This window comes from Sapajus apella, unplaced genomic scaffold (assembly GCF_009761245.1).
Source record: "Sapajus apella isolate SASKATOON/1434 unplaced genomic scaffold, GSC_monkey_1.0 scaffold31, whole genome shotgun sequence".
Classification (NCBI taxonomy): Eukaryota; Metazoa; Chordata; class Mammalia; order Primates; family Cebidae; genus Sapajus; species Sapajus apella.
This window is the reverse complement of record NW_022436971.1, coordinates 23312956-23325458: the sequence shown is the minus strand read 5'-3', so window position 1 is coordinate 23325458 and position 12503 is coordinate 23312956. Positions and strand designations below refer to the sequence as shown.

Here is a 12503-nt window from a genome sequence, read left to right as displayed (position 1 = left end):
GCCCCGGCGGTCCCGGCCTCCCTGTCACCCACCCTGAGGTTGGAGCCACTGCCTGGTCTTTTCTCTGCTCTATTTTTCCCATGCAGGGCACCTGCCCTCTGTCTCTAAGCCCGAAACACCCAGCATGCATCCAGATCTCAGCACACCTGTCCCCATTCTTGACATCATGACAGTAGGTGACAGCCTCCCAGACTCCTAGGGTCACATGTCTCTCCTCTTTGCCCTTCCCCCTTGCACTTCCCTGTGAGCAGGGTCTTCCTGACACTGGCTCCAGCAACCCTCACCTGGTGCCGGCAGCATTGACCTGGGGGCGGCACGTGTGCTCTTGGACCCTGGACCTGTCTTCCTTTGTTTCCCTAAAACTCATCAGCCATGAAGCTCAGTTCATCTAAGACTCAAACTGACACCCAGATGGGGCCCAAGCCCAGAACCTCACCCACCTTCCATGAGGGTTTCAGCCCCTGGTTTACAGCTATTGTGTCCAAAATCACTCTGCAAAGATTCCTGATGGCTTCTATGCCCTGTGGATGATTTCTCCAAAATCCTGGACTCTTGACACCTCAATCCCTGACCCCCTGCCTCAGCCATCTAGTCTCTTGTATTAAATTAAGTCACACTAATTCATTTATTCTCCGGAAATCTTGTTCTAATATATTACCCTCAATTACCAGTAAATTACAATGGGAATGCTGTGACATTTCTTGTTATGTTGTTATCAGCTCTCACCATTGGCAGAAATTAAAAGGGGACTCAGAACCACAAGAAGTCATTGTACATTGTGGCCATACCCTACAATGAGTTTGTTAACTTAATTACTTTATTCCCAGTGCTTCTCCCCAGGGACAGCCAAGCCCCACCTGCCTCCAGCTCCCTTTCCCTTCCTTCCTGGCCACTCCCGTAAGACACCTGGAAAGAGCCACACCTACTGTCTGTGTGGCCTCCTCCCTGATTGGTCCATGTCTTACATGTGGGTGACTGGCTTCCTTGCCCTGAGCTCAGGGTGGCATCTTTGTTCTACTCTGCCCCCCCTCCTGCCACCCCAGGGGAAGCCAGGAATGTCTGCTGAATGAGTGAGTGGGTGCATGAATATGGTACACAAAACCTTCCCAAATTGTTCATACCATGGCTAAAATAAAAATTAATTTAAAAATAATCTCCGTTAACCATAAGGCCACATTTTGACTGATGGAGAATTTGACAGATTAGAGAGGAAGACACAATTTTTGTCATTTTTGGCTGACAGATGAATTCAAACAAATATTTGTTTTTTGAAAAAAAAAGGAATAAGGAAAAAGTTCAAAAGGAAGGTGTGCTTCATTTTTAATTTACTGGTTAAAATGCTGGTTTTCTGGGTGAACGCTTTGGGTGAATGTGTTACAGCGGTTGTGCTCTTCTTTCTCTTTTCCTATGAAGGCACATATGTCTCCTTCTAACCTAGCTTGGCTTTCTCAGATACGGGTCTCTGTGCATTTGTGTGTTAGACACACACAAATGGATACATACAATGGCAAGGTGGTACCTCCTGTTCATACTTGTCTATAAATCATTGCACAATTTTAGTTACAATTAAAGTCTTTCTGTTACGATACACCACATTCATCGTTCTCAGTCAGAACTGAACGTACCTGAGGTTATCAAGGTAAGCTTTAATCAGCAGTTTAATGTAAAGAGCATCAAATTCCTGCACCAATACCTCCTGCGAACCAGTAGCAGACACCCAGAAGTTCTGACTGTGGTGTGATGGGACGGGCAAATGACATGCACTCCAACCACAGCACAAAACCCTGCAGTGGGCTTTGGGAAATGCTGCAGCTCTCATCTTAGATGCAGTGTGAGACAAAGCCTTCTTAGGATCTCAGAAACCTTCTTTGAAAGGACTCTATGTCCTTCTAAATATTTGCATTGATCGTATAAATGGACCCTCAATTACCTGCCTTGGGGAGAGATGGCGATTGGGTGAGGGGGACCATGGCTCACCTTCTTCCTCAAAACCCATGGCTGGCTTCATATACAGGCCAGCACTTTAAAAACAATTGGTACTGTAGTCACTTTAAAAATAATTCAGCTCACAACAAGGACTCCGTGTTCCCCATGCCTCAACCCCTACCTCTATTTTGGGATGTAAGCCCTGTTATCACTGAACAGAATGACATTCACAGCAGGTACAACTGACACATGGAAATTTGTTGGATCAGTTGCACTAATTGGATATGTGTGCTTGCAAGGATGATGGCACGAGTAGGAGGTGTTTAAACATGTGAGTTCAGAACCCTGTCTTCGGTCCATTTCCATGTAAATGAGGAGCAATGGCAGTTTAAGTGCAAGACGCCTGATAATACACCAAAGCCAGCCCCCAGACTGAAGGAATGAAGGCTCAAACAGAAAATCTATGAGGAATAAAAGAAAACCGTTTTCCTCACCTTCCTGCATGCAAGATTTATGCCAGAAACTCCCATTAGCGCTAATGAGAGTTACGCCTGTAAATCTCCCATGAAACTGCAAGGATGCGAGCCTCATCCATCACTGTGCAGATATCACAGTTTCTGGGGCAGGCTTCTCGCAGGCAGACTGCTGCGCTATGGCCGATTCCGCCTGCCCTTCCTGAAGGCGCTGAAACGCAGCCCTCTTGCAGCAGGCCTGGTGGGAGCGGCTCAGGGAGGGGTGTCCCCGCGGAGCCACACAGAAGGGCAGAACTGTCGGCAAGTGCTTTGAATAATTCAGAGAGCATCATCAAAACCACCCACCTGCCTACGAAACCGTGTTAGAAAAATCAAATGAATAACCCCATAGGCTGTGGATGGGATTCTCTTTTGCTCACCCCTCACTCTCGTATTTTACTTTTTCTTACGAGAGCATGCAGAGCATTTTAAATACGTTCCTGGCAATGAAATGTTCCAATTTCCCTCTCCTCTGCTCATGTAGTTGTACTGTGAATACACCAGAAATTAGACAAATTGCCTCTTTCTCAAACAGGACCCATATTTTTCTGCCTCAGTGTTTTTGCTCAGCTGCTGGAAGATTCTCTCCCCACTGCTCTCTCAAATTCAATAGAACTATTTGGACCTTTAGGCCAACTTTCTTCTTTCCGAGGGCCTGGTGTCCCCATGTTTGGCACCAATATTATGGCTCTATCCCTCCCTCCCCGTGGTCCTCTGTGGGTCTGTCTTGGTGACATTGCCAAGGTGCATGTCCTGATCTGCTGTGGGGTCCTTGCTCCTCCAGGGCCACTGTTGCCTTCTGTATCTTTGGGACCCTTTTCAGATTCAACACATTGGCTTACACATGGTCCCTCCATGAATATGTGGTGAATACAAACATGAATAATTTATTTTAAAAAGGAATGCACATATGCATGGCACAGCTTTCTTAAGGCTTCAAGAGATATACTATGAAAAACATTTTTTTCTCCTCTCAGGCACCTAATTCCTTCCCTCTGAGACAACCTCTCCTGTGGTCTGAAGCCTAATGCATTGACAAGCACTTACATATACGCATGCTTTTTAAAATATACAAATCACATGCATGGGTTTTTCACCCTGCAAAATTTTGTTTAATATTATATCTTGGGCTAGGCTTATGTAATCTCCTTCATTTAAAAAAAAGTAAATTTATCGTGCTCCATTACGTGACTATAGAATGATTTATTTCACCAGTCTCCTATGGATGAATGTTTGCTTCCAGAATCTTGTTCTTGTAAACAAGACCTGTAATGAATGTAGTAAAAGTAGCCAACATTTCTAATATAAAAATGCTTGCTATGTAACAAGTGCCATTTTAACCCTTGCAATCGATTTTCACCACAGCTCTCTAGGTATAAACACTGTGATTATTCCTGGTATACAGAAAAGGAAACCACAGCACATAGAGACCAGCAGCTTGTCCAGGCTGAAGCCGCACCTTGGTTCCTGCAGGTGCGGTCAGAGGCCATGCTCTTGGCTTCTGCACTGGCTGTCAGTTTATAAATGCAACTTTGCTCTCCTATGTGTGAATATTTGTACCCTAAATATCGAGAAGTGGAATTACTAGTACAGAGGATACATCCTTTCTGAGCTCCATTGATATGGCTAATAATTGCCTGTCACCCATCGTCTCCAATACTTTGCTATCAACCTGCCTGACTGCTGCATGCATCACCCTCATTAGTGCTAATTGGAGTTTCCTGCATAAATTCGTGTCCACTGAGAGGGAGAGAAAGCCGTGACTTAGCGGCTCCGCTCGGAGGCTGTGGTCATGAGTTCAAGCAGCTTTTCTAATGTCAATTCCATTTGTTTCTCCTTGGAATTGTCTTCCCATATCCTTTGCCCATTTTCAGTTAATACTTTTATTTGTTAAATTTAATATGCTAATAAGTCACTGAGTTTACCCATTTATGCTATATTCTAATGAAGTGGTTTCTTATTCATTAGTACAACATTAAAACAAATAATACCTGCAATAAAATTTCTACCTTTCTACATTGTCCTGAAAGTTCTTTTGGCTCAGAAAGATTTATTCATTTCATTTCTGCAGTGACTACATTGAAGTTTAATGTCTTACATGGACATACATATGCTCTTCATTTCACTTGGTCAGTTTCTGTTAATTCCTACCCACAAATTTTATGTTTGATTTATTTATTTATGAAAGATACCTATGATACTAATGCTAACATGATTTTTATCCTGTCAAATTAGAATATGTCCACAAGACTAAAGAAAATGATACACCTGATAAGAAAGGCTTCCCCTGACAAAGTGACCCTTAATGGCCATTGTAGGACCCTCTGTGGAATGGGGCTACATGAACATTCTCTCTTAGAAGTGAAAAGAAAGATTATGTATATTAAACATCAATATTATCTGGGAGATACATTGCACAAGGCTTAGCATATTGAATAAAGTCACATATTTCTATTTTTTGGAAGAAAACTTAAAAGCTCAACACTGTGATTTTTCATGATAAAAATATGGCTAACTACATTTAAGAAGGATTATTGACCTAAGCAGACAATGAAATCTACATACAACAAGCTTAAATGGAAGATGCCGCTAGCTAATTAAATAGGATATGCTTCTCCAAACATTTTTATGACTATGATGGTGTATAATCTTTTAAAATTAGAACTCAAGAAAACAATGTAAACTACTACTAAGGAGAAAATATGAAAATAGTGAACAAAGTGTCTTGCTTAAACTCCCACAGCACAATTTGCCAGCAAAGGCTGCCGAACACAAATGTTTTCCCAGGTTTCCAGAAGAAAAATTGTCTCTTTCAAGGCATGGGGCTGTCCCCAGTCACCTGTGGAGTGTGTCAGACCTTGGACTGTGAGCTTGCTCGAGGAGGAGACCCAGCCCTAACGCAGGCACCGTGCACCAAGCTCCGTCCATGCTTCCGCTTCTCATTTTGTGAAGGGGAGATATAGCCTGATGCACGGTCTGATGTTCTAAACCATTAGTACCAGTAACCTGAGGAATCACTTTGGCCCACTCCAGTCTTCCAATCCCTTCTCCCCAAAACAAAACAAACCTTATACAACAATTTTGATGAGGGCAGGAACTGACACCTCTTTCTAAGATTTATCTGAATTTGCGTAGCTCCAGCAAAATGCAGTCCTCGCTTGACAACTTCAGGCTTAGAAAGTTTCCTACTTCTATTCCAAGGGGAAATGGGAAAAGGGGCATTGAAGCTCAGGAATTCTTGTGTAGAAAATCTGTGTGTGTGAAGCTTCCGTGGACCTCTGTGCCACACACCAGACATAGGTGGTCCACGCACTGACTCCACTAACTGCAGCAGGACCCTCAGCCAAGCAAAGAGAAACCCATCACAGGCAAACCCCTGCCTCCTGTCCTCCTGGGTAGATCCCTGGGGTCTAAATCCCTTGACAATATCTGACTACCCCTTAGATCTGAATCCCCCGAAGTGGCCCGTGGTCCTGAACCACAGATCCTACTTTCCAGTTCTGCTTCGATCAGAGTGTCCCCTGATTTCAGGTAACCGTCCTCAGTGAGGAGGAAGGAGATGTTTGATTTGCAGTTTCCAGCACACCCCAGAACAGGAGGACAGGGATCAGCACTTTGGCATCCTGCTCTCCTTCAGGTGTGGTCTGTGACTTTGATAACACAAGTCATGAGAAATGCAAATTTCTACTATTTCCTAAACGACATTCCAGAAAAATAAAAGCTCAAACAAATTTATTTATTTTTAACTATCCATTATATTTTGTAATATCTCACTGCAAGAAACATTGTTTTAATGAAATCATAAAAATTATGATTGAAGCAACCCAAATGAATCATGACGAAAACAACTGAAAAGCATTCTTTCATGAATTAGGGAGGATCTTGACAAAGCATGACTCAGGATTATTTGGTTGCTTTCCGGGGAAGGATGTGTGAGGACGATGACTGTGAAGTCATATTAATGGTATTGAGCCACTGAGGCAAAACAATTTGATTTGGCAGCAACGTAGCAGCTCTACAAGTTCTTTGTGTGTATTTCCACGCAGTGTGTTACGTATGCATATAAGTGATATATGTTATACATATTTATGAAATAGACACAAGAATAATCATGTATAGTATCTGCATATGGCTTTGTAGAGATAGTAGAGATAGTTCACTGTAGTGAACAACATCAGCTTGGAAGTTAAAATGCCTACATAGATTTGGATTCCATCTGTGTCATTTATTTAACTTCTCTGTACATTAATTTTGTTTCTAATATAAATTATGAATTTAGATAGACAGACATGGTCTGGGTCTGCGTCTGCACCCAAATCTCATCTTGAATTGTAGCTCCCATAATCCCCACATGTTGTGGGGGAACCCAGTGGGAGACAACTGAATCATGAGGGCTGTTTCCCCTGTACTGTTGTCATGGTAGTTAAGAAGTCTCATGAGATCTGATGGCTTCGTAAGTGGTTTCCCCTTCCACTTGGCCCTCATTTCTCTCTTGCCTGCCACCACGTAAGACGTGGCTTTCACCTTCCGCCATGATTGTGAGGCCTTCCCAGCCACGTGGAACTGTTTATTACCCAGTCTCAGGTACGTCTTTATCAGCAGTGTGAAAACTAACACACACCACACACACACACACACACACACACACACACACACACACACACACACATAACTAGCTTCATAGGGTTTTTTTGAACATGAAATAAGACATGGCGCTTTTAGAACCACGCGTGGTACAGACTGGATGCTTAGTAAATGCTTCACTACTACCATCATCTTTTGTAGTTTACATTAGGTTCTTGATATTCATCTCATTTGACCATTTATTTCTGTTTCACAGAAAAAGGAAAGAATATTTTGTAGAGATTTGCCCAAAGTCAAGTGATTGTTGGCAGTTCCAGGACTAACCCTAATGACATTTGTTCACTGTTTTAAGTATATTTCTTGCAAAGGGTCAAAGAATACATAGATTTATAGAGCTGGAGCTATTTCAGCAGAATTTTCCTCCTGGACGCATGATATACTTTTCTTTAAAATAGTCACCATTCAGAACACAATTCATGTAGTTTTTTGGGAAACAGATATCGATTTTATTTTAAGGAAAGTCTTTAGCATGGAAATTGGATGCACAGTGTGATTTTCTCTTTGGGCTCTGGTTCAGGGGAAATTGGATTTCCTAGAGCACCAGCTGTGGAGGCGCCACAGGTGTTCACGGCTCAGCAATCACAGTGGCTAATTGGGACACACGAGGACAGAAAAATGCCCTAAATCTAAATCTTGTTCTACGGCATTTTTATTTCTCCCATAGGATCAAGCCCCCAAGTCCTTCATAAGTGGAGATGCTTAAGGAAGCTAGCTGCCACAGACAGAAGAGATGACACATGGTGGGGCAAGAGCTGCAGGGGAGGGAAGAGCTGACAGCCAGGGAAGGTAGCAGGACTTGGGTTTGAGTGCAGCAGCTGCTGCTTTGCCATGGTGGCGGTGCCAAGGGTCCTTCCATCTGAGTGCTTCTGATTCTGAGTTGTAATCTGAGGCTAGGACTAGCAGAACAATTCCCAGAGTCTACACTTAGGCAAACTGCACAACAGCTACTAAAACAGGATTCAGAAAGTCGAAGACAGTAACATCAGACTTTGGGGGCAGAAAGAATGGCGGGCAGAGGAGTGAAACAAAGTAGTCATCAATTTCGAGGACTGAGAGGAAGCATGCAGCTTCTTACAGAGGACCATTCTGTTCTACGTTCCGTCTGATAGGGTGAGAAACAGAGCCACATCACATTTGTCTCCTATGGACCACAGGATGCAGACAGTACCCATGCTCATTTTATAAACACCAAACCTAAGCCATGAGGAGTTAATCCCTTTGTGCTAACATGTCGCTGTATGTGACAACTGAATAGTATTTCCCATCCATTACCTGACGCTTCCCATCTCTGAGTTTTGTATTTTCCTTCTCTCAAGCCAGCCATTTACAGATTTATTCATCTAATAAACTAATCTTTAAAGAACCACTGTTAGAGTGGTCTCCTCTCTGCAAAGTTCTCTTGGATTCCTCTGCTCCCAATTAAGATCTCTTCCTCAACAGCCTGCACAGACCTCCGTGGATCCATTGAGATGTGACTGAGTACTTAATACGGCCCAGAAAACATGCCCAGCTCTGGAACACAGAAAGGAGTAAGACACATTTTGCACCAAGGGAAAGACTACGGTCTAGCCTTCCTATAGTCCTCTCCACGCCTTATGTTTGTTCAGTGTGCAAAGTCTTTGAGAGCAAGGACTGCATCTCATTTATTTTTTTACATACAGACACAAGAGTTCCTGGCACAAAACAGGTACTTGACACTGTTGAAAGCATGAGAGAATGATGAATGAATGATAAATACCCACTCACTACTTAGTACTGGTGGAGGAAAAGGGCAGTGGTAAAAACAAAGTCTGTTCTTTGAGTGAGACTTTTGTCATGTCGTTTCTAAGTGATAATTTTTGAATATTTTTCTTAGAGTTGAATTTAGGCTTGAATTAAGAACTGAAATTAAAGGCTTCTTGGAGTTCCTGATTTGTGTTAAGTCTAAATCCTGAAGCATCATTCCTTCCTACCACATTGTACACCAGCTTTCTTTCCAGGATAGTTAGGCATGGTTCAGGTCCTGTCCTGGCTGCTTATTAATTATGTTGTCTTAGGTTAGTCACCTAAGCTCTCTTATCTTCCCTTTACTGCCCTCTAAAGAGGGAATAATTGTCATGCTTCCTTGCAGAAAGAGTTTGTGGTTGCCCCATGCTGGTGCTTACCGTATAGGGCTCTATGAGTGATAAGTTTTATGATCTACAAATGGACACAGTTGGGGAATTAAACATGTGCTCCAAGCCTCTCTACATTGTTAGTATTCACGGTGGTCTTGGATGATGCCTAACAAATATACATATCTAAGCTTGAATATTTTCTAGTCTCTTGTCATGAACAATAAACCCCTGGATGCCAGGGTATCTTCAATCGCCGAGATTAGGTGGAACATCCCATGCCATTGTTGGCTTTCTACCTAAGAAATTACTGCTAGAGAACAAAGCCTTCAAAATTACTGCTAGATAATTAAGTCTTAAAAACAAAGCTGAGTTTTAAAGAAACTAAACAAAAACAACATCTTCATCTTTAGGGAAGATTTCAGAAAACTTTATATTTGATATTCTTATGTAATTGCTCATTGTCAATCAGACCAGGCTCAGAAAAACAAGGTAAAAATCTGAGCTTTTTTTTTTCCAAAGAGAAAGAATTATTTAAAGTCATGATACATGCTTAAATTGCACATAGAAATTCCTTACTAGAAAGTATTATAAAAAAAAAAAACCTGTTTCTGTCTCAATAAGAAACTTAGCCATATGATCTACAAATTCAGTGCAGTTCCTTTCAAAATCTTAAGGTCATTTTTTTTTCCAGAAATAAATCTATTTCAAAATTCATATGGAATCTTAAGAGACCTCTAGATAGCCAAAACAATATTGAAAAAGAACACAGACAGATATTTCATACTTTCTGACTTGAAAACTTACTGCAAATCTACAGTAATCAAAACAGTGTGGTACTGGCATAAAGACAGACATACAGACCAATGGAACAGAATAGAGGACCCAGAAATAAACTCTTGCATATATGGTCAAATGATTTTTGACAAGGGTGCCATAAAACCATTTAGTGGGGCAAGGACAGTCTTTTCAACACACAGAGGATAACCATATGCAAAAGAATAAAGTTAGACTCTTACCTTAAATCTGTAAAAAAAAAATTAACTCCAAATGGGTTAGCAACCTAAACACAGAGGCTAAAAAGCTACAAAACTCTCAGAAGAAAATAGGAAGGATCAGCTTACTGACATTGAATTTGGCAATGATTGATTAAATATGATACCTAAAGTTAGGCAACAAAAAATAGTGAAATTGGACAACATCAAAACATGAAAGAAAACAATGAAATGTTTTTGTATCAAGGGACATTACCAACAAAGTGAAAGGCAACCCATAAAACAGCAGAAGATACTTGCAAATCATACATATGATAAGGAGTTAATATCTATAAGAATTCCTACAACTCAATAACAATAAAAAACAAAGAACCTGATTAAGGCAAAGGACTTAGACATTTCTCCAAAGAAGACGTGCAAATGTCCCGTAAACACATGGAAAGATGCTCAACATCATGAATTATTAGGGAAATGCAAATCCAAACCACAATAGGATACCACTTCACATCCACCAGGATGCCTAGTATTTTTAAAAAAGAAAACCATAGAAAACAACAGTGTCAGCCTGGATGTGGAGAAACTGGAACCCTGTGAACTGTGGCAATAATGCACCATTTTGTGGTGTGACCACTATGGAAAAGAGTGGCATTTCCTGAACGAATTAAAAATACAATATGATGCGCATGACCCAGCAATCCCACTTCTGGGTGGATGCCCAGGAGATGTAAAATCGGGGACTTAAATATATATTTCTTCACCCAAGCTACCAGTAGCATAATTCACAGTAGCTGAGAGGTAGAAGCAGCACACATGTCCACTGAGATGTACAGTGGACTATTATTCAGCCTTAGAATGGAAGGATGTTCTGACCCATTCTGCAACATGACTGCACCTTGAGGACATCATGCTAAGTGAAAGAGAGCAGTCACAAAAGAACAGATACTGTACAATGCCACTCACATGAGGTAAGCCTGGTGTCACATTCACAAAGACAGTAAGCAGAATGCTGGGCCCAGGGAGTGCAGGGGAGGCCTCAACAGTTAGTGTTTAATTGGGACAGGGTTTCAGTTTGTGAATGAAAAACTTTTGAAGATGGAGGTGTGACCAGTGCACCAGGATGTGAAGACACTTGACATCACGAATTATACGTTTGAAAACCGTGAAAATGGTACACTTCATGTTATGCGTATTTTACTACAATTATTTTGAAAATAAAATGTGGCAACCTGAAGTTTTTCGAGGAGCATGACGCCCAGAGCCCACAGTGGTAGCAAGGGAGGTTTATCAATAGGAACTGACGAAACCTACAGGCACTCTGGCAACGCAAAAGAGTCCCTAATTAATGACTTTCTTAATTTCCTTAAATATAAAATATCCCAAAATAGAACTAATAATGGACATAGCGATCTGTATTTAAAGGGACCTTGTCCAGAGGAACTTCTCTGTGACTGCTGAAGGATGACCCAGACCTATTAGTATGTTTATAAATTCTTCTTTTGGGTGCTGTTGTAGCCAGATAACAGAAGGCTACTTGAGTCTTTGTTTACCAAGAGATTACACGTTCTGACTTTATACTGCATGGTTTATTAAAAGCAAGAGGTGTGGTATTCTATATCAAATAAAATGCTGCTTCCTTCACAAACATGTATTTATGCTTTTCCAAACTAACATATTTTAAGGTATATAAGCAAAACACCTATCTGCATGTAAAGCTTAAAGTATTAATACCACATAGAGTTCCTTACCTTTAGGTGGCTCCTTGGATATCCATATGTCTGTGAGACCAGCCAGAACCTTTCTTGATGGAATTCTGTTGAAAGCTTCAAAGACGCAAACACTTGACTGAATTCAATAACTACATTTTTTTCTTCTTCCACCAGATGTGGCCACTCTAGAGAAGAACAAAAAGGCAGAATGATGAGGCTGATATTCATAATAAAAGCAAAACCCTACCTGAGGCATGTGATTGTCAGGTCTTTAACTCATCTGTTGCAAGTAGGCAATGAGGCCAGGCTGGGTATACATGAGACAAATGGAGATGACCAGACACATGGAGATGAGACACAAGAGATGATGAGATGCCCGGAGATGAGAAGCATGGGAATGAAGAGACACATGGAGATGAAACACATGAAGATGAGACATGGAGCTGAGATGCATGGGGATGAAATATACGCAGATGAGACACAACAGATGACGAGACCTATGGAGATGAGAATCATGGAGATGATGAGATGCATGGAGATGAGATGCATGGAGATGAGATGCATGGAGATGAGATGCATTGAGATGATGAGATGCATGGAGATGAGAAGCATGGAGATGATGAGATG

The 12503-nt window shown here is 41.5% G+C and overlaps 1 protein-coding gene across 23 annotated transcripts in view; it reads right to left on the bottom strand.

Moving 5' to 3' along the window:
* MYT1L (myelin transcription factor 1 like) overlaps positions 1-12503 on the bottom strand; it is a 525406-nt gene that overhangs the window by 237981 nt on the left and 274922 nt on the right. For all 23 annotated transcript variants that reach the window (XM_032294258.1, XM_032294269.1, XM_032294279.1 and 20 more), the window contains one exon: positions 11916-12061. The gene's annotated coding sequence lies outside the window, so the exon portion shown is untranslated. The remainder of the gene's footprint in view (positions 1-11915; positions 12062-12503) is intronic.